The sequence below is a fragment of the Diceros bicornis genome, chromosome 33 (genome assembly GCF_020826845.1).
Source record: "Diceros bicornis minor isolate mBicDic1 chromosome 33, mDicBic1.mat.cur, whole genome shotgun sequence".
NCBI lineage: Eukaryota > Metazoa > Chordata > Mammalia > Perissodactyla > Rhinocerotidae > Diceros > Diceros bicornis.
The window spans coordinates 2,506,912-2,526,510 of record NC_080772.1 but is presented as its reverse complement, the minus strand read 5'-3'; the positions used below and the strand labels follow the sequence as shown (position 1 = coordinate 2,526,510).

The window sequence follows — 19,599 nt, the reverse complement described above, 5'->3', positions numbered from 1 at the left end:
AAATGAAACACAAATGACCAGTATCAGAAATCAAATAAGAAGTATTCTCTACAGAGTGCTTAGATCTTAACGAGATACATCATTTTGTGAAATACTTAGCACTACGAATTAGACAGCAAAGGTCAAAATTCACTTTATAAAAAATCCATATACTGAAACTGACACACACAAAAAAACATAAAATAGGAAAACTCACATATCTACTAAATAAATTGAATTGTTAGATGGTTAAACCAACTAACCAACAAGAACAACAAACACTTTCCACAAGCAAAACTCTAGGTCTGGGATTATTAACTATTCCAGACAATAGAGGGAGGATGGAAGGAAAGGTTCAGATTCCAGATTAGACTGAACACAAAACTAATATAGATTTTATTCACATTGAATACAGTACAAAGATGATTCTTTACCACACAGGACCTCTGAAGTCACCTTTCCACTATACTACCCAATAAATTGAACCTAGAGAAGAACTGGAGAAAAAAAGCAGAACAATTATCAATATATATATATATTTTTTATAATTTTATTTATTTATTTTTCCCCCAAATCCCCAGTAGATAGTTGTATGTCACAGCTGCACATCTTTCTAGTTGCTGTATGTGGGACGAGGCCTCAGCATGGCCGGAGAAGCTGTGCGTCGGTGCGTGCCCGGGATCTGAAGCCATGGGGCCGGCCTTATTAAATATTATTAATACAGTAAAGAAACTGAGGTTATCTAAACAGAAGAGGAAAATGCTAATAGGTGACATTTACCATCTTCAATGTATGAGGAAGTCCAGAGAAGGCTAAATTTAAAAAGTGGATATAAAGTGAAAATTATTTAAATAACACAAAGGAAAATTTTATTATATGGCAAAGTAATATAGCAGACAATCAACCAATCAATAAAAAACCAATTAATTAATGTATATCATTGATTAGAGATATCAGAACTGATTTCTGGAGTTAGTGGAGTATTTGTCCCTGGAAACTTCTCAGAAACAAACATTAAGGCATTTGTCCTGGATAGACTTTAGACCTTCTCCTGCTGGGGCTCAAGGCCCCTTCAAGTTTCTTCTGTAATTTTACTCTATTGCTAAATTAAATGAGAGAAGGCATGGTGAAGTCAAATATAAGTGTGGTCTGGGGGGTTCATTAGAGGAGTGGTGGAGAAACAGTAAACACACCTGGGATGCCGCAGGGTTCTGAGAAGCAGAGCAATAAAAGTCTGTAAAGGGCTTGAGACATATTAGGTCCTCAGTAAATAACCATTGTTATCACTAATAATTCATTTCCAATAGTGTAGATAAAAGAAAGTTGGCTATTCTGTCAAAAAAATCTTCCTCAAAAATGTCTTAATTGACTGAAGATTAAATAATCAAAGCTGGCTTTGTTTTTAATATTCTTTCCTAGCCAGGTAGGGGTTGACGGAAGCAAGCAAAGGAATTGGGTAACACTTAGGAGAGTTACAAACCTTGAACTCAGAGTAATCTTTGTTTTAGTCTCTGAAAATTCAGGAGCCTCTAGATCCAAATGCCAACACATTGAAGTTGTTGGTGAATCTTGATTAAGATTTTGATAGTTTTGGCTGTCTGCTCTAGCAAAGCATCCTTTGAAACCTAGGGTTTCTAAGCCGGTGGTTCTCAATGTGTGGCTGGTCAGCAGCAGCACCTGGGAAATGGTCAGCGACGTAAATTCTCGGGTCCGCCATCCTACTGGATCACAAACTCTGGGATGGGCTCAGCACTCTGTGTTGTAGGGGACCTCCACACAGTTCTAATGCACACTGGAGTTCGAGAACCACTGTCTTAGGAGAAGCCAGTCCTAGGTACAATATAGGGTTAGCAAGGATTCCTCTCTCACGAGGGCTTCTCCTGAGGCCCCATGGCCAAAATAAGCATTCATTTTATGGCCATAGGAAGAAGTATCGGCTCAACTCCAGGTAGCCTTCTTCAGCAATTTTTCCAATATGACCAGGAGCTCTGAAATTTGGATTCAAAAAAGAAAAGAATATAAAAAATTGGCTCAACGTTCAAGAAATTTTCCTGCTTTAGATTGAGGGTGGAGAAGTAGCTGAAATAGAGAAAAATTTCCCAGAACACTGATCTATCATTTCTTGATGGAAACCACTGAGTTCCTTCAGTGGAACTAAACAATGACCAGGAAGGTTATGGTTAGTCTGATGTGTTAGAGGAGAAAGAAACACAAAGATAAAGCAAAAAAAAAAAAAAAAAAAATAGGAGAGAGGAAGAGTAAGGAAGGGAGATAGAAACAGCGACCATCAGTCAGAGGTGGTGAGAGGAGGGGGAAGGAATAGAAGATGCAGAGGGAGAGAAGCAGCTGCCGCTCGGTAGGAAACATACCTGTTGACACTGTGCACGTGTGGCTTTCATAGAAAGGTGTAAGGTTTCTAAAAAGCAAAGAAAATAAAAACAAATCCATCCAATATAGTAACTTGTCCTAAATATTAATTGATCAGCTCTGATCACGCTGATGTCTTCCTTCTCCTTTATTTCATTCCTGTCTCAAATTCTATGTCCTGCCCTTGTCTAAGGCTTCATAAACACACCACAATTCAAACTGTCACAAGGTGAACTTTTTAAATCATTTCAACTTCTTCTTCCTTGACCTTCTGCACAAAATAGATGCCCTACAGTGTTAGCTCACCTTTCGGTGCCTTTCAAAAAATCTTTAAACACTTTATTCTTAACAATACTGCTTTAGATTCACAGAGAATTGAACAGATAGTATGTCGGGAGAGGGAGAGAGTCTCCCTCTGCCCTTTCCCTTAAGGTTCTTATGGCTGGCCAAATAATTAACAAGACAGGTTAGCAGGAGAAAATAATACCAAGTTTAATAACATGTATACATGGGAGAAACTCAGAAATGAGCAACTTGTCACTCTGTCTAAGCTGCTTGCTTAAGTATCGCAGCTAAAGGCGAGGAGCGTGTTGGGGGCGGGTAGCGGCTTGGGACTTCAGAGGGCAGGAAAACAATTCTTTTCAGGGTCATCTATAGATAATGTGGTCAGGAGACACAGAGTTTTTGATAAAAGAAGCTTGGTGCCTTTCCTATTGTAACCTCTATCCTACATTATCTTTACAGCCATCATGATAGAAGATCTGTTCCAGGAAGGAGCCATCATGTATAAATTCTTTAGGCAGTTAGTGGGGGAGGTCAAATGTCCCTCAGAGAAAACAATCAAGGTAAAGAGATATATTTCAGGGTGGCCAAACCTTGATCTCCCACAGTACATAGACCTCCATACACCCACCGTACTGCCTCTCCCCTCTCTCCCAAGCACCATCTCCCCTGTTATTAACACCTTGCATTAGTGTGATACGTTTGTTATAATGAATGAACAATATTGAAACGTTGTTATTGTTGGGGAAGTGAGAGAGAATCTCCCTCTGCCCTTTTCCTTAAGATTCTTATGGCTGCCCAAATAATTAACAAGACAGGTTAGCAGGAGAAAATAATATCAAGTTTAATAACATGTATACATGGGAGAAAGCAGGGACATTTCGTTTCTGAACACAATAGCAGAAATTCTCGTCTTAAATACCATGTTCAGCTAATGATAAAGGAGGATGTTGGGGGTGGGGAGAGTCAGTTACAGGAGATTATCACTAAAGCACAGTAAACAAGAGTAAGGTTATTATGCAGATTTAAGACCTCATTTTTCACATTGATAAGTTTCTAGGAATGAGGTCATCCCCCCTCTTCCCAAATACAGAGAGGGAGATACCTTTACAAATGGAGATTTCCCGTATAAATGTAAATGTCTGTCTGGCAACTCCTTGCAGGGCCATCCAAAGAATGTGGCCAGAGACAGAACTTCTGAGAAGATGGGCTTGTTGGTGCCTTTTCTATTGTAACATCTATTGCACATTATATTACAGCCATCAGACAGAAGATCTGTTCCAGGAAGTAGTTACTATGTCAAATTCTTTAGGCAGTTAGTGGGGGAGGTCAAATGTCCTCAGAGAAAACAACCAAGGTAAAGAGATAGATTTCAGGTGGCCAAATCTTGATCTCCCACATTATGATCTCTCACACTCCCTAGATTAAGGGTCACTCTTTGTGTTGTACAGTTACATGAGTTTTGACACACATATAGTGACATGTAGCCACCATTATGTACAGAACAATCTCACCACCCTAATAATCCTCTGAGCATCAGGTTATCTCTTAGTGGCTTTTTAAAATATTAACAGTTGTCAGAATGACATAAATTTTTACCACAAAAAATGTTCCACAGGTGTTAAGTTTTGTTAGTCTCACTATTATGATCACTATGAGAAATAACGAAAAAAGTGAACTCCTATATAAACAGCAAAAATCACAGAATTTTAAAGATAAAAAAGATCTGGAAGATTAGGAAATCTTACATTCTTCAAGACCCTGCCCTCCAGTCTCTCAGCTTTCTGTGTCATTTATCTGCCAACTCCACTGAGGAGAAAGAAAGAAATCGATAAAGAAAAACAAAGCAAAAAACAAATTTTGGTTCTAAGTAGTCCTCTTGAGCCCGAGTTAATCAAGCATGGATTCTTTTTTACTGCCTATTTGCATCAGGAACATAATTACTAGCTAGAGCCTTATTTGAGAATATTCATTAGAAATGAAAGATGTCATATCTAAGAACAGAATGGAATTCACTGAGGCTTTATTCTTGGGATATTTGTAGGATTAAGTCAGGACATGCTGTGAGAGTGATAAATAAGTTCTATATATTTTTCTTCTCCAAGACCATGGATTTCAGCCACACTTTATACCCATGTACTTTGCAACAATGAAAAACAATTAAACACTGACCTTGAATATTTTGCCCTCAGATACATTAGTCTTTAAAATATAAATTGAGCAATTTTAATCTAGATGAGTGAAAGACTATGGACATTTCTAGAATGTCACGTTAGGTCCTTTAGAAGTGAAGAATTGACTTTATAAAGCATTTCTATTCCTTCTCATACCTTGACAATAGTGCTACTGTGACTCTGTTTTAAAGAGGATAATGGCAGGCTTTACTTTGATTTGCACCTTTTTGTTTTAAGTACATTTACTTAATATTTCTCAGTCTCTTGAAAACTTTTATCATTAAGCTCAACCTTCATTTAAATCACCAGACCTATTTGATGAAGGCGATGTGAATATTTACTAGCAAACTCCTTAGAAAATTACTAATTTAAACTTACTTCAGATGATCCATTGTAGAACTCAAACTGGATATCCCAGGCCCCTCAGAACGGCTCATAACTGTGTGTTTGTACATTTATGTGGGAAGATATTATCTAAGGGTAATTGTTCTTCCCAAATGCTTTCTTTACCTCAAACAGCAATACTTCCAAAGTTTTAATGAATATGTGGCCAATTTGGTGAAAAACAAGTGACTTGTTTGTTTTTGCTTGCCAATGAGATTAAGAAAATAAGTATTTTAACTATTGTTATTGATTATAAAAATCAGAACTTAAGAAAACATCTTCTTTGTCCAAAGACATTTCTGCAAGTGAAATCGTCAGAAAAACTGACAGCTAGCCTCCCATTTTAACCACTCTACCATAAGAAATGTAATATGGTGGGCAAACATGTGAGCGTTGTCACCTGCACGAGTCCCCAACGCTGTGGCCCCATCATGGCCACAACTCAGAGGAAAGAGCCGGCAGAGGGGAGACAGCTGTGCCCTCAACGTCCTTCCTTCCTAGGTCAGAACTCAGTCCCATCTGCTCACTGTCTAGTCTTCTGGGGAAGCAGAGAATTCTTCTGGGGACACGACACATCAGGTGTTAAGGATGTCATTGTTCTTTTTTAAACAAATGTTAGATCATGTAACGTGCTGCTCAGGACAGGAGGAGCCGCCTCAAGGGAAGGCAGATCTTCTCCAGGAGCCGATGGTCATCCAGGGAGAGCAGAGTCAAGGCCTGCAGAGTGCCAGCCAGCTCCCGCTCTCCCTCTCAGGTACACCTTGGTCCCCGCACCCCCATCCCCCTCCCGGTGCCCCCCAGCGGCTCCCATTGTTCTTGGAGGCCAGCGCATGCGCAGGACTGGCTCTCAGAGCGGCAGAGTGGTTGGCGAGCTGGAGAGCCCCGGGGCGTGTGCACTGGAGGCGGGGCCCCAGGTGCGCAGGTGGCTGTCTCGGAGGTTTGTGTAGGGGGATTGGCGGTTTCTGGATCCTTCCTCCATGATTTTCAGCACAGGGGAGCTCTCCTGTCTGCAGTGTGGAGGAGCGCTGGGCAGGAGGCGGCGCTGAGGTAGGCGGTGGGCGGCGGGCTCGGCGTGGAGATCTCCGCGGCAGATGGCGGGACCGCGGTGGGGGGGTCGGCGGATGGGGTCGGGGGCCGGGGCTGCTGGCGGGCTGCCCCAGGCGGGGGAGCCCAACTCTGTCCCTTTGAGGAGCAGAGGAGCGCCGCCTGGCCGGCGGGTCCCTCTGCTTTGGCGGTGCCCCACCCTGGCGGGGCCTCCTGCCCACCCAGCGGAGGTGCAGGGGGCGGCAGGGAGTCGCCTGCCCTCTGCTCGAGCCCTTGAGTTCGTGCTCCCCGGGGCCCGTCTAGGCCAGGTCTCGACATCCCGGGGTGAACACTTTCCTTCAGAAGATGGACTGTGGTCTGCGCTCCTCTGCCTGACTCCGCGCAGGCTATTGGGCTCCTCACTGCGTTCTTTAAACAAATAAGTGTTCCTACTTCCTTGGGACCACCTTTATAGAAAAGCCTAATCCCATTAATGGTTTCTGATAATTGACTCTATATTTGCAAGGGGAACTTTGAAGCCTGTGAATTGTTGTAAACTGCATTTAATGAAAGGAGCTTTAAACAGTCTTTGGTGCAAATTATGTAGCTTCCTAATAATAACTCACATTCTGTTAACATAGACGGATGACTGATCAATTGATGATTGACATAATGTGTACGGAATTTTGGTTTCAGTGGAAAGGTTTTTCTTGGCAGTTGGTGCTAAAATTAAAATCGGATAAGGAGGAGGTTTTTAGAAGTAGTATGTAGTGTGTGTTTTGTCTCCATACTCATTTAGAATTGTAAGAATTTAGATTTGGAAAGCTCGTAGAGCAAGAATTTTCGAATTTTGATTTGACTGTGTCGGGGGAACAGGTGGGATCTCCCTCTGCCCTTTTCCTTAAGGTTCTTATGGCTGGCCAAATAATTAACAAGACAGGTTAGCAGGAGAAAATAATACCAAGTTTAATAACATGTATACATGGGAGAAAGCAGGGACACTGATTTTCTCAACACAATAGCAGAAATTCTTGTCTTAAGTACCATGTTCAGCCAAAGACAAAGGAGGGTGTTGGGGATGGGGGGAGTCAGTTACTGGAGATTACCACTAAAGCACAGTAAACAAGAGTAAGGTTATTATGCAGATTTAAGGCCTCACGTTTCACATTGATAAGCCTCTAGAAATGAGGCCATTCCCCCCTCTTCCCAAAACAGAGAGGGAGATACCTTTACAAATGGAGATTTTCCTTATAAATGTAAATGATTGTCTGGCAACTTCTCGCAGGGTCATCCAGAGAAGGTGGCCAGAGAGACAGAACTTCGGATAAGATGGGCTTGTTGGTGCCTTTCCTATTGTAACATTTATCCTACATTATCTTTACAGCCATCATGATAGATCTGTTCCAGGAAGGAGTTACTATGTCAAATTCTTTTAGTTAGTGGGGGAAGTCAAATGTCCCTAGAGAAAACAACCAAGGTAAAGAGATGGATTTCAGGGTGGCCAAATCTTAACCTCCCACAACTGAGAGGGTGAAAGGTTAAAAGGCCAAATACGGTAGGATTTCATTTATATGATATTCTAGAAAAGATAAACCATAGGGAAAGACAACAGATCGTTAGTTGCCATTAGTTTTAATATTTAGTTAATCATTTAGTTTAATAGTTTAATCATTAGTTTTAATATTTCTGATAAAAAAATACATTTTGTTGATAGCATCCTAATTATACTTTTGGATGATACCAGAATTTAACAACCTATGAAATTCTGCAGGAGGAACAAATGACATATTGGTTATTGGTGTCTTTGAAGTGTAAGGATTGTTGGTAATGAATCTAAATAAGCATTGTTGGATTGTGAACTACTGATTTTTTTACTGGATTCTGTTGGACATGGCATATTACAAGTTTCAAAATGCTCTTTAAATTACTGTAGCAGGCTGAAGCTATTAAATTGTAATGTAAGATCTTTATAGATGAAACAGGCAAAAATACAAAAAGCCATTTATCTTTTTATCTTTGTTAAAAAATGAAGTAAATCTTACCATATACATGAATGACTTCTGGCTAGACAGACCTGAACTTGACAAGACGGACTCACTAGTATGGTGAATTTGTTTTGGAATGTTAAAGTGGGAGAGGACATATGTTTTTCCTGAGGGTGACCCAAGTCAATATGGTAGGTTTTGCTGTTTATACGCTCTTTCTGAGTTACCATCTTGATTAAACAGCTTGTCATAGACGTACCAAGAAATTTGGGCCATTTTATGTATCAATATTTTTTTTAATAATTTTATTTATTTATTTTTTCCCCCAAAGCCCCAGTAGATAGTTGTATGTCATAGCTGCACATCCTTCTATTTGCTGTATGTGGGACACGGCCTCAGTATGGCCAGAGAAGCGGTGCGTCAGTTCGTGCCTGGGATCCGAACCCAGGCCGCCAGCAGCAGAGTGCGCGCACTTAACCACTAAGCCACGGGGCCAGCCCTATGTATCAATATTTTAAGATATCCTATTTCCCTGATAGTTTCTAATTTCAGGGTGTCTGGGAAAAACAGTTTCTGAACATAGGTACTTTGGAATATAATTTTTGATTGTTGACTTATTGAAGCATAGATTTGTGGAGTTGGAAATAATTTTAGTGGTTGTAGAGCCTAACCTCTTCATTTTCCAGTAAATGAAAAGTGAGGTTTCTCAAGTTAAGTCATCCATAGTCTGACTGCTACTTAGTGGCAGAGTTGGAACTATATGCTCAGATGCTTGTCTCCAGATTCCTAGTACAGTGCTGTCTGTGCTATGTACTATTAAGTAGACAAACCAGTGAGTTACCTTCCCAGATCATATATGTAGCCAGCAGGGTTGATTCTTTCCCATATGCATTTTTTGCTTTCTTTTTTAAATAACTACTAACCACAATTAATTCATTCCCATACCATGTTTAATAACTATACTTCTGTGTGTCTTCTCGAGCACACGTGGATTCCCTAGAATGGACGCCTGCCTGTGAGTGGATTGCTGGTCCAGAGGCTGATGTGCATCTGCAACTTGACGAGCTGCAGCCAAATCATACTCTGAAGTTTTAACAATTTCCATTCTCGCCAACAGTGTCTGAGTCATCCTTTCCCTGGGAATTGTCAGATCGGCATTGTCAGATTTTTAAAGTTTTGCCAATCTGATGACTGAGAAATGATGTATTTGTTTCCCTCTTTGTACAACTGTTTTGACAAATGCAGAGAGCTGTGCCACTACCACCTTCAATATACAGAACAGTTCCAGCACCCAGAACTCCCTTCAGCTGCTCTTTTGTAGTCAACTCTTCCCCCACCCTTAACCCCTGGCAACTAATGATTTGTTGTCTTTCCCTATGGTTTGTCTTTTCTAGAATATCATATAAATGGAATCCTACAGTATTTGGCCTTTTGAGTCTGGATTCTTTCATGTAGCAAAATACATTCAGTTTAGTGTTCATCCATGTTGTTGCCTGTATCAGCAGTTCCTTCTGTTTTATTGCTGAATGTAGTATCTATTGTATGAATGTACCACAGTTTATCCATCCACCAGTTGAAGGACATTTGAGTTATTTTCAGTTTTGTCTTTTTTGACTATGAATAAAGCTGCTATAAATCTTTGCAAACAAGTTTTTGTGTGAACATTAGTCTTCTTCTCTTAGGTAAGCACCTAGAAGTGGAATTGCTGGGTCACATGGTGTGTGTATGTTTAACTTTATTTTAAAAACTGTTTGTGGTAGCAAAGTCATGGCCCAGAAAGATGTCCTAATCCCTGGAACCTGGGAATACATAAGTTTACTTGGCAAAGGTTAATTAAGTTTGCAGATGGAATTAAGGTTGCTAATCAACTGACTTTAAAATAGGGAGATTATCCTGGATTATCCAGGTGGGCCCAGTGCATCACAAAGGCCCTGAAAAGGGAAAGAACAGCAGGCGAGTAGAAAAAAGATGCAACAAGGGAAGCAGGGCCAGAGAGATGCCGAGTTCTTGCTCTTGAGGGTGGAGGAGGGGGGCCATAGGCTAAGGAATGTGGTGGTCTCTAGAAGCTTGAAAAGGCTAGGAAATGGATTAACCTTTAGAGTCCCCCCAAAAGAACCTAGCTCTGCCAACACCTTGATTTTAGCCCAAGGAGACCCGTGTCAGACTGTTAACCTACAGAACTGTAAAACAAATCTGAGCTGTTTTAAGCCATGAAATTTGTGCTAATTTGTTACAGCAGCATAACAAACTCCACTTGAAAGCTGTTTTCCAAAGAGGCTGAACCACTTTGTGTTCCTACCAGCAATGTAGTAGTGTTCCAGTGACTTTCCATCCTCATTAACACTTGGTATGGTCAACATCTTTAATTTTAGACATTCTAATATGTACATAGCAGTATCTCAATGTGGTTTTCATGTGCATTTTTCTCATGATTAATGATGTTGAGCATCTTTTCATGTGCTTATTTGCCATCTGTTTATTTTCTTTTGTGAAGTGTCCAATTCTGTGCCCATTTTAAACTTGGATTTTTTTATTGCTGAGTTTTGACAGTTCTTTATAGTCCTGTCAGATATGTGATTTGCAAAGGTCTTCTCCCAGTCTGTGGCTTGCCTTCTCTATCCTCTCACCAGTGTCTTTGGAAGGTCTGTGTAACGTAACTCGAGAGGCTCCACGTGACCTTGTCTTCCTTCATTGGGAAACAGTGAGGTTGGAGCACCTGAGTCCAATCAGATGTTGATCAGACTTGGGGCTGGGTCTCACTTTTAGTAAACCCAGCCCTTCCGCTTTCCCCCTGTTCCTGTTTGCTCTGCTCCCCTCCCCCGCACAGGCGTCTGGTTCTAAGTCTCGTAGCTCTCTGTCTCCTCAGGTTTGGGAGCCCACAGAAAATTCAGCTACGCCCTTCAGACATTTCAGCGCAGCTCTCCAGCCTCCTACCTTACATCGCTTCACAATATGGCAAATTCCCTGAAGGTCAGACTAGCAGTATGTTGGACTTAGGCCACTTCCACCACTTCTGGAGGTTTCACTTTGCTTTATGGAAGCTTTGGCCTAGTTCCCCGGATTCCTGTGTGGCACCAAAACTTAGCACAGGTGCTGTGAGGAAGAGCAGTTGTGTGTGTGAAAGCCCTCAGGTTTTCTCTGCCACACCAATCCTGCAGAATCACTACAAGTTTGCCTAGTTTCTCTTTTCTCTAGCCGAGGCTCAGACTGAGCAAGCCAGATCCTCAACAGGCACCCAGAATCAGAAAATGCTTCTGGGGGAAAGAAAGGTAAAAATTCTTGCTCACATAAAAGAGTTTTTCTTCTTTCTGGAATTTTAGTTGGTTGGTTCTGAAGTTCTCTGATGCTCTAAAAATATATCTATAATTTATCTGGCTTTGTCCGGTTTTGCAGCAAGAGTGCTTTCCTGTCCTCGTCTACTCTAAAACAGAAGTTCCCTTGTCATTAGTTTTTAACTCCATCAGTTATACATTGTCAATATTATTATTGTTTGGTAAAGTGATGCTTTCAATGATTTATTCAGATGTTTACCCTTTTTTATCCTCACAATCCATTTTTACATCTTAGCATTTCTTCTATCAATTTTTTGTTAAAGTACATTCATTTTACTTTTTAATTTTTTTCCTTGAGTAATATTAGCTCTGGGCTAACCTCTGTGCCAGTCTTCCTCTATTTTGTATGTGGGTCACCACCATGGCATGGCTGATGTGTGGTGTAGGTCCACTCCTAGGATCTGAACCCATGAACCCACGCCTTGGAAGCAGAGCGTGCTGAACTTAAACCTCTACACTGGGTAGCTGGCCCCCTTAAAGTACATTCTTTAGAAGTTCCTTAATGAGCATTTGTTGGTGGTAATACTCTTAGTAAATGTTTGCATAAAAATATCTGTAATTCACCCCAGTTCTTGAGATATGGTTTGATTGGGTATACACTGAAAGTCATTTTCTCTCTGTATCTTTAAGATTTAATCCAACTCTCTCTTGCCTTCCATTGTTAAGAAATGTATCATAGGTCTAAATGTAAGTCTCTGTAAGTGTTCTGTCCCTCTGTGGGGCTTTGAATATCTTCTTTTGTATTTGGTGTTCTTTGGTTTCCCTGGATGGATCTAACTCTAGATTTATTTTTTTTAATTATGCTTGAGATGTGTTCACCTGCCTGAATCTAGAATAGAAGTCTTTTATTAATTCTGGAAATTTCTTTTTTTTTTTTTTTGTGAGGAAGATTAGCCCTGAGCTAACATCCATGCTAATCCTCCTCTTTTTGCTGAGGAAGACTGGCTCTGAGCTAACACCTATTGCCAATCCTCCTCCTTTTTTTTTTCCCCCAAAGCCCCAGCAGATAGTTGTATGTCATAGTTGCACATCCTTTTAGTTGTTGTATGTGGGACGCTACCTCAGCATGGCCGGAGAAGCAGTGCATTGGTGCCCACCTGAGATCCGAACCCGGGCCATCAACAGTGGAGTGCGCGCACCTAACTGCTAAGCCCCGGAGCTGGCCCTGGAAATTTCTATTATGTCTGAATATTCCTTTAAATCATATATATATTTATATTATTTGTGAATAGCTTCTGTTGGACTATGAACGTCCTTTTTGTTGTGTCTTAGAGGAGGAGAGTTCAATAGGGGAAGCTCACTCTGCCATGATGTTGATGTCACTCTCTTCTATATATTTATATTATTGAATTCAAATATATGTACACATACTTATTTATACACATTCAATATATATTCATTATATATATTATTTAATTCAATATATTATATTATTCAATATAATGATTTATATTATCCAAAAAATGTACATATCTTATTTCTATATATGATCCTGTACTTGACCAAACTCAAGCCAGGCTCCATTGAGCCCTCTTCTTGACTAAGCCTCAATCTTATCCTATAATAACTACAGCCTCTCAGCACAAATGGTTTCACACCTCCACACGCATTATAAGACTTAAACACTGACACAGTTTCTAACAGCTCAAATCCACATCCCTAGGATGACCCCTGCCCCCTTAAAGAGTGTTGGCCTGAGAAAGCTCAAAGCAGCCAAAAGAACTGACTGTTTGTTCTGGCCAACACTCAGTCATTTGCCTCTGACATCCCTTTCTTAGAGCATTTACCCAAAAGTGCTTACAACTGTGAATATTTCCTCTGTCCTTTTGAGTTTTATATATATATATATTATATACATATATGTAAATATATATTTAGAGACACATATATATGTGTCTCTAATAACCAAGGAATGCATTTCTCAAGGTCCTGAGAGCCATTCATTGAGATGAGGATAGGGTGTCTGTCTCCCAGACTCTGTGAGAGGAGAAAAGTGAAACTTTGATCATTTCCAACCAGCAGACACAACTGGCCAGATTACACTGCACTGACCAACACTCTGTAACTTTTCCCTCCCTGACTCTACTGAGCCCCTGCTCACCCCTCTGCCTGCTCCCTCATTCTCCCTTTCAAATGCCCAGTCACCTCTGTACAAATCAAATTGAGTTCAGTTCACCCTGTTCCCTCTTCCCTATTGTAGTTGTATATTACTGATTAAAATCTGTCCTGACCACTTTCACTAGAGCCTGGTTTTGCATATATTCTACATTTAACACACATATAGATAATCTCAGGCATATGCATATATATTCAACATAACCATGGGCCCTCCAGGACCAGTTCAACTGACCCCATCTTATCAACAGAGTAGTTAAGAGTTTTCTTTCAAGAACTGAGACCCCTAGTCCAGTTCAGGCCAGTTGACACCACCAACCCATCAACTACACCTGCGCAAATGCTCGATAAATGATATTTTTGACATCAAGCAGCTAAAAGCTCCATCCTCAGATCATCGTAACACTGCCATTTTCTGAACACACATCCGATGAAGAGCCACAAAGCTTGACTTTGCTTGTGAAGATCATCAATTACCTCACTTCTCCTTACTTTCAATCATCTACTTCCAAATGTCAGACTGCCCTGCCCTTCATCCCATAAATTGTGCCCCAAGCCCTGGATCGGGGAGACAGATCTGAGACAGACACATGGCCCCTGTCTCCTTGCAGATAAATCTCACAAAAATAAAGCTACAATTCTTTTCCCAAAAGCTGATGCCAAAATAACTGGCTTTTTTAATGTGCATTGGGCAAGAGAACCCCAATATTGTGCAGTAACATGAATACATATATATATATACACTTAATGGATGTTTTGTCTTCTTTTTTTTTTTCCTTTGATGATGAGGATTCACCCTGAGCTAACATCTGTGCCACTCTTCCTCTATTTTGTATGTGGGTTGCCACCACAGCCTGGCCACTGATGAGTGGTGTAGGTCCATGCCCAGGAATGGAGCCTGGGCTGCTGAAGTAGAGTTCTCTGAACTTAACCACTAGGCCATGGGACCGGCCCATGTCTAATTGTTTTGACGATGTTACTAGATATGCAATTGAAGTTTCACTATGATCTCTGGATTTCCTTGCTACTCCTTTAGTCCTTCACTTCAGTGTATGTGTTTCTTGCTCCATTTTTCATGCTAGAGGATTTTCTCAAATATCAAGTGGTCCTTGGCTACCTGTTCATATTTCTGTGATGGGAAGAAAACAGCTGAGTAGGATCTCTGTGGGCCTGATGGGGCCTGTGAATGTCTGGACTCAATGTTTCTTCAGGGGTGTTGAGTGTTGAACTAGTAACAGGCAAACAGTGTTGGTGCCCATGCTGATCTGTAACAACATACTTATTCCACACATTCCCACAATGACAGACATCCTCTGAACACATGGAAATGCTGACAACACACCCACACCCACATACACACTATTTGTAAATGACCATCAGCATTCAGTCTGTAAACTACATCTGATAATGCACACTGATACTCAGAACATACACACAAACTCACACACTTACAGACCACTCACTGTCTCAGAGCCCACGGTGACTTGAACTCTCTAAACACACACATGTCAACAAAACACACCTTCACATAGATGCCATAATAGCCGTGCACCCTGTGACCATACAGAATTGCTGAACACACACACATCCATACAACAAGGAGCATGGCCGTGCATGTGTGGGCTTGATCAGGAAGTTTTTCACACCTCAGCATCAACATCGACACCCCAGGGCGAGAGGGAGAGGCAGAGGGCACAGGGACAAAATGTGAGGAGCAGTCAGGAGGCACTTGCATAAAACAAATATGATACCTGCAAAGCTGGTTGCTAAATGACATACGACTCAAGGATAGGAAGACCCAAGAGGATCTGAAATGGTACAAAAGAGGTGACTGATACAAACCCATCACAAGATATTTAAATGTAAGGAACAGTGATATTTTAAAAGGCACTGAGGAGAGTCCATAAAAGCTTAGATATAATTTCAAACAATGAATGACATGGAATTCTGGCCAAAGAACAGCCATTATTGCTGTTAAAATTCCTATTTAAATGTTCTTATAAAATTATAGAAATACTCATTGAAAAATGACAAATGCTCATTGGTTTAAAACATTTCAGGGTAAAATTAATGCAGCTTCCACTTTTATTGAGTAGCTTTCCTGGGGAAGCTAGAAAAGCTGTACAATGCACACAGAACAGCTGTTTGAGGGGTCTTAGAACATCCCGTGCAGACAGGACTTGGGGGTCTACAATCTCTGAGATGAGGGAAGCAGAAGATTGTGAGCACCAGCTCCACGTGGCTTCTCCCCTAAGGCATTTGCTATTTCAACAGTGAGAGAAGAGAGTCTGAGCAGAAAGAGGAGGAAAAATGAACTGAAATTTCATTTCAGCCAAGTCCAGTAACTTCTGCTTCCAGTCAGTTGTGGTAAAGGCAGAGCAACAATAAAACGTTGATTTAATAAATACTGTAAGATTGAAAACACCAAAGGGATGTGGAAGCAAACAGGACTAGATGAAATAAAATTTCAAAAAGGAAAGAGCCTTTTTAGGTGAGACTGCCACACATGCCCTCATCCAGGGGAATTTGCTTAATCTGGACTCTGATAATCAGACCTGTCTTACCAGAAAACAATTGTAAATACAATCTGTCATAATTGGTCTATGTTAGCTTTTTAATATCACAAGCTTTGTTTGGCTGTTAATTTTTATTGCCTCCACTAGAAGACTCTGTAAAGGGAAAGACATTGTATCATTTGCCACATGATCTCCAGAACATTCTTCAGTTGGGGCTGTATGACTTCTATAAATATGTGTTAATTGTTGGTTTCATGAATGCTATGGACTGAATGTCTACGTAATCCAATTTCATAAGTTAAAATCCTAATCCCCGAAGTGATTGTATTTGGAAGTGGGGCCTTTGGGAGTTAATTAGCTTAGATGAGGCCATGAGTGTGAAGCCCCCATGATGGGATTAGTGCCCTTATAGGGAGATGGAGGGCCAGAGCTCTCTCTGCTAGATGAGGGTAGAGCAAGAAGCTGTCCTTCTGCAAAACAGGAAGAGAGCTCTCACCAAAAACAAATCAGCTTGAACCTAGATCTTGAACATCCCAGTCTTCAGAACTGTGAGGAATGCACTTCTGTTGTTAAAAGTGCCCAGTCTACAGATGGCCCGGCGGTGCAGTGGCTAAGTGTGGGTGCTCCGCTATGGTGGCCCAAGGGTTTGCAGGTTCAGATCCTGGGCACACACTGATGCACAGCTTGTCAAGCCATGCTCTGTCTGCATCCCATAAAAAAGTAGAGGAAGATGGGCACAGATGTTAGCCCAGGGCCAATCTTCCTCAGCAAAAAAAGAGGAGGATTGGCATCAGATGTTAGCTCAGGGCTGATCTTCCTCACACACACAAAAGGAACCCCAAAAGTGCCTGGTCTAGGGGCCTGCCCCACAGCCTACTGATTAAGTTCAGTGAGCTCCTCTTGGTAGCATGGGTTCAGTTCCTGGACACAGACCTATACCACTCATCAGCAGCCATGCTGTGGGGGTGACCAACATACAAAATAGAGGAAGACTGGCATGGATATTAGCTCATGGTGAATCTTCCTCAGCAAAAAAAATAAAGTACCCAGTCTATGGTATTTTTGTTATGACATCCCATACAGACTAGGACACTGAGTGTGTGAATAAGTTCGTTTAGATTGACGATCCTTCTTCTACATGACACATTATTGCCAATGATCCCTAAATTTGTGTGAGTCAAATTCCTCTTAAGGATCATAAAGACTTTAGGGCCCTTCTCCCTAGTTGTGCACATATTGCTACACATGAAAACATGTTGCATCATGTGTTTTATCGACACCTTAGTCTTACACCTCATCCCATTGGCCTTCAGCGAACTTCAGTGTTACAGCCAGTGCTTTGGGCAATAAAAGAAAGTCCCTGGACTGAAGAGGGGTCGGTATCCATCGTGCAGCTCCTGTCCTCTGCCCAGCCAGCTCCAGCACAGGGTCAATTTACAAGATGGGCTTTCCTCCAGGCAGCTCTGTGTTTCTCCCAGCCTGTTCTCATTTAGGATGATCTCACCAGGAGCAATGAGTGTAAATTTGGAGGGAAGAGCTACAGAAGGCATCTGCCAGGGGAAATTCTTTGTGGTTACATGGTCTAGAATATGGACACCTGACTGCTCTAAGGTGTCTTGAAAATGGAAACCTTCTCACGTCTGTAATATCCTTCCATGTCCTCTTTCCCCTCCATCTCTCTGTTCTTGGTGGAAAAATTCCCTTGGCAACGACAATAAAAAAATGAAAGTAGGGAATGGCCCATTTCCAGTCTCAGAATTCTGTGAAATTTTACTGCCTATCCCCAGTCTCCCAGGACTGACACCTTTTTTACTCTTTTAAGATTAGATTACATTTTAATCTCCTTTAATCAAAGTTTTCTCTCATCCTTGTTATGTATATACATGTTCTAATACATAATATTGAAAACATTATTTTTGGCCCTACAATTTCCAGATTCATTCATAGTTGTTTTCTGATGGATGCATGACTTTGTAATTATGTTTATAACTCCATTAACTATAGAAATTGACTAAATGATGAGTAGTAATGTACTAATACAGGAAAATGGCCCATTTTTATTCAACATAAAGTTTCATGTTTTCATCAAGACAAATACACGAATACTTAATTGTTCAGCAAAAACTCTTCCTGTGTACATGTAAGCAATTATAAATCTATTGAAGTTGGTTTACCTTGTCGATTATTCCTTATTTCTGAGTTGTGCATTCAGCATTTCCATGAACACTTTAGAGTCCTGCATCTTTATCCTACCATTTTAAATACTAGGTCATCGACAAAAGTCCTCATGACTTGTTCAGTTGTGTGCTAGTGGGTCCTTTGTAGGGTGTCTTCCCAGGTATGTTTTCACAGGGTCATCGACAAAAGTCCACATTACTTGTTCTGTTGTGTGCTAATGGGTCCTTTGTAGGCTGTCTTCCTGGGTACGTTTTCCAGTGTGAACTCCAGCTGATGGCCTTGTGACACTGATGTAAATACTGTTGTCTCCACAGATCATGGGGCCAATGATGTGTGGTACTTTACGAAGTCATATATAACCTAATACTTTTCATTCAATTAGTGTAAGGCATGCTATGGAAAGTAGATTGGGGACAATTAATAAAAGATGATTGATTATGAACATGCTGTTAGGGAGAAAAATTGAACCTCTGGCTATACAGGTTTACGTTTCATTCAATTAATCAGCCAGCCTAACAAACCCCGTTCATTGCCAGGGCTATATACATATATATATTAGATTAAGATTATATCATCTATTAGTTTGAATGTGCTTTTGTAAAGTACGCCTTGTTTCTCTTGCCCTTTCTTACTGGGAGAAATATGGAATAGATAGAAACTGCCTGGATTACTCTGGTCTGAACTCAGATCACATAGGACTTGAATCATTCAACAAATGAGCCATTAATAGTGGCTACACCACTGGGATTTCCTGATCCAACATCGCAGTCATACACCCTATTGTGGATATGGACTCTAGAATAGGATTGTGCTGTTATCCCGAGGCTAACTTGTTCTGTTGATCAATATTTTGGATCAATAAGTGATGAAATATTTTGACTAGTTGGTCTAATCACTCAGAGGTTATTTTCTTCTCTGAGGTCACCCTAACCAAAATTGTTAGTCCATTTAAGATTTGTTATCCCTTGATTTGGCTTACTTTTTTTTTTTTTTTGAATTAATTGAAGCTCCACAGGGTCTTCTTGTCTTATTTTGTCATTCCTGCCTCTTCAGGGAAAGGTCAATTTCACTGATTAAAAGTAAAAGAGAGTAAAACCCTCGAGTGGCTGTTATTACAAGTCCTCATTTAGACAACAAATGATGATGCTGCCTTTGCAGGGTCCAGTCACTGCAGCCTTTACACCGTGTCACTGGGCAAGCAGTGCCTGTAACACCAGAAATGCCAGAGGAGATGCTTTTGGTAAACAGGTGGGGGCTGTGTTTG

At 40.9% G+C, this 19,599-nt stretch overlaps 1 long non-coding RNA gene across 1 annotated transcript; it reads left to right on the top strand.

The window, feature by feature from the left end:
• The first annotated feature begins 5,946 nt into the window (after positions 1-5,946).
• On the top strand, positions 5,947-9,616 carry LOC131396464 (uncharacterized). Its single transcript, XR_009216565.1, has 2 exons — positions 5,947-6,233; positions 9,177-9,616. It is a non-coding gene; the product is annotated as an uncharacterized LOC131396464 (long non-coding RNA).
• Positions 9,617-19,599: the final 9,983 nt, after the last annotated feature.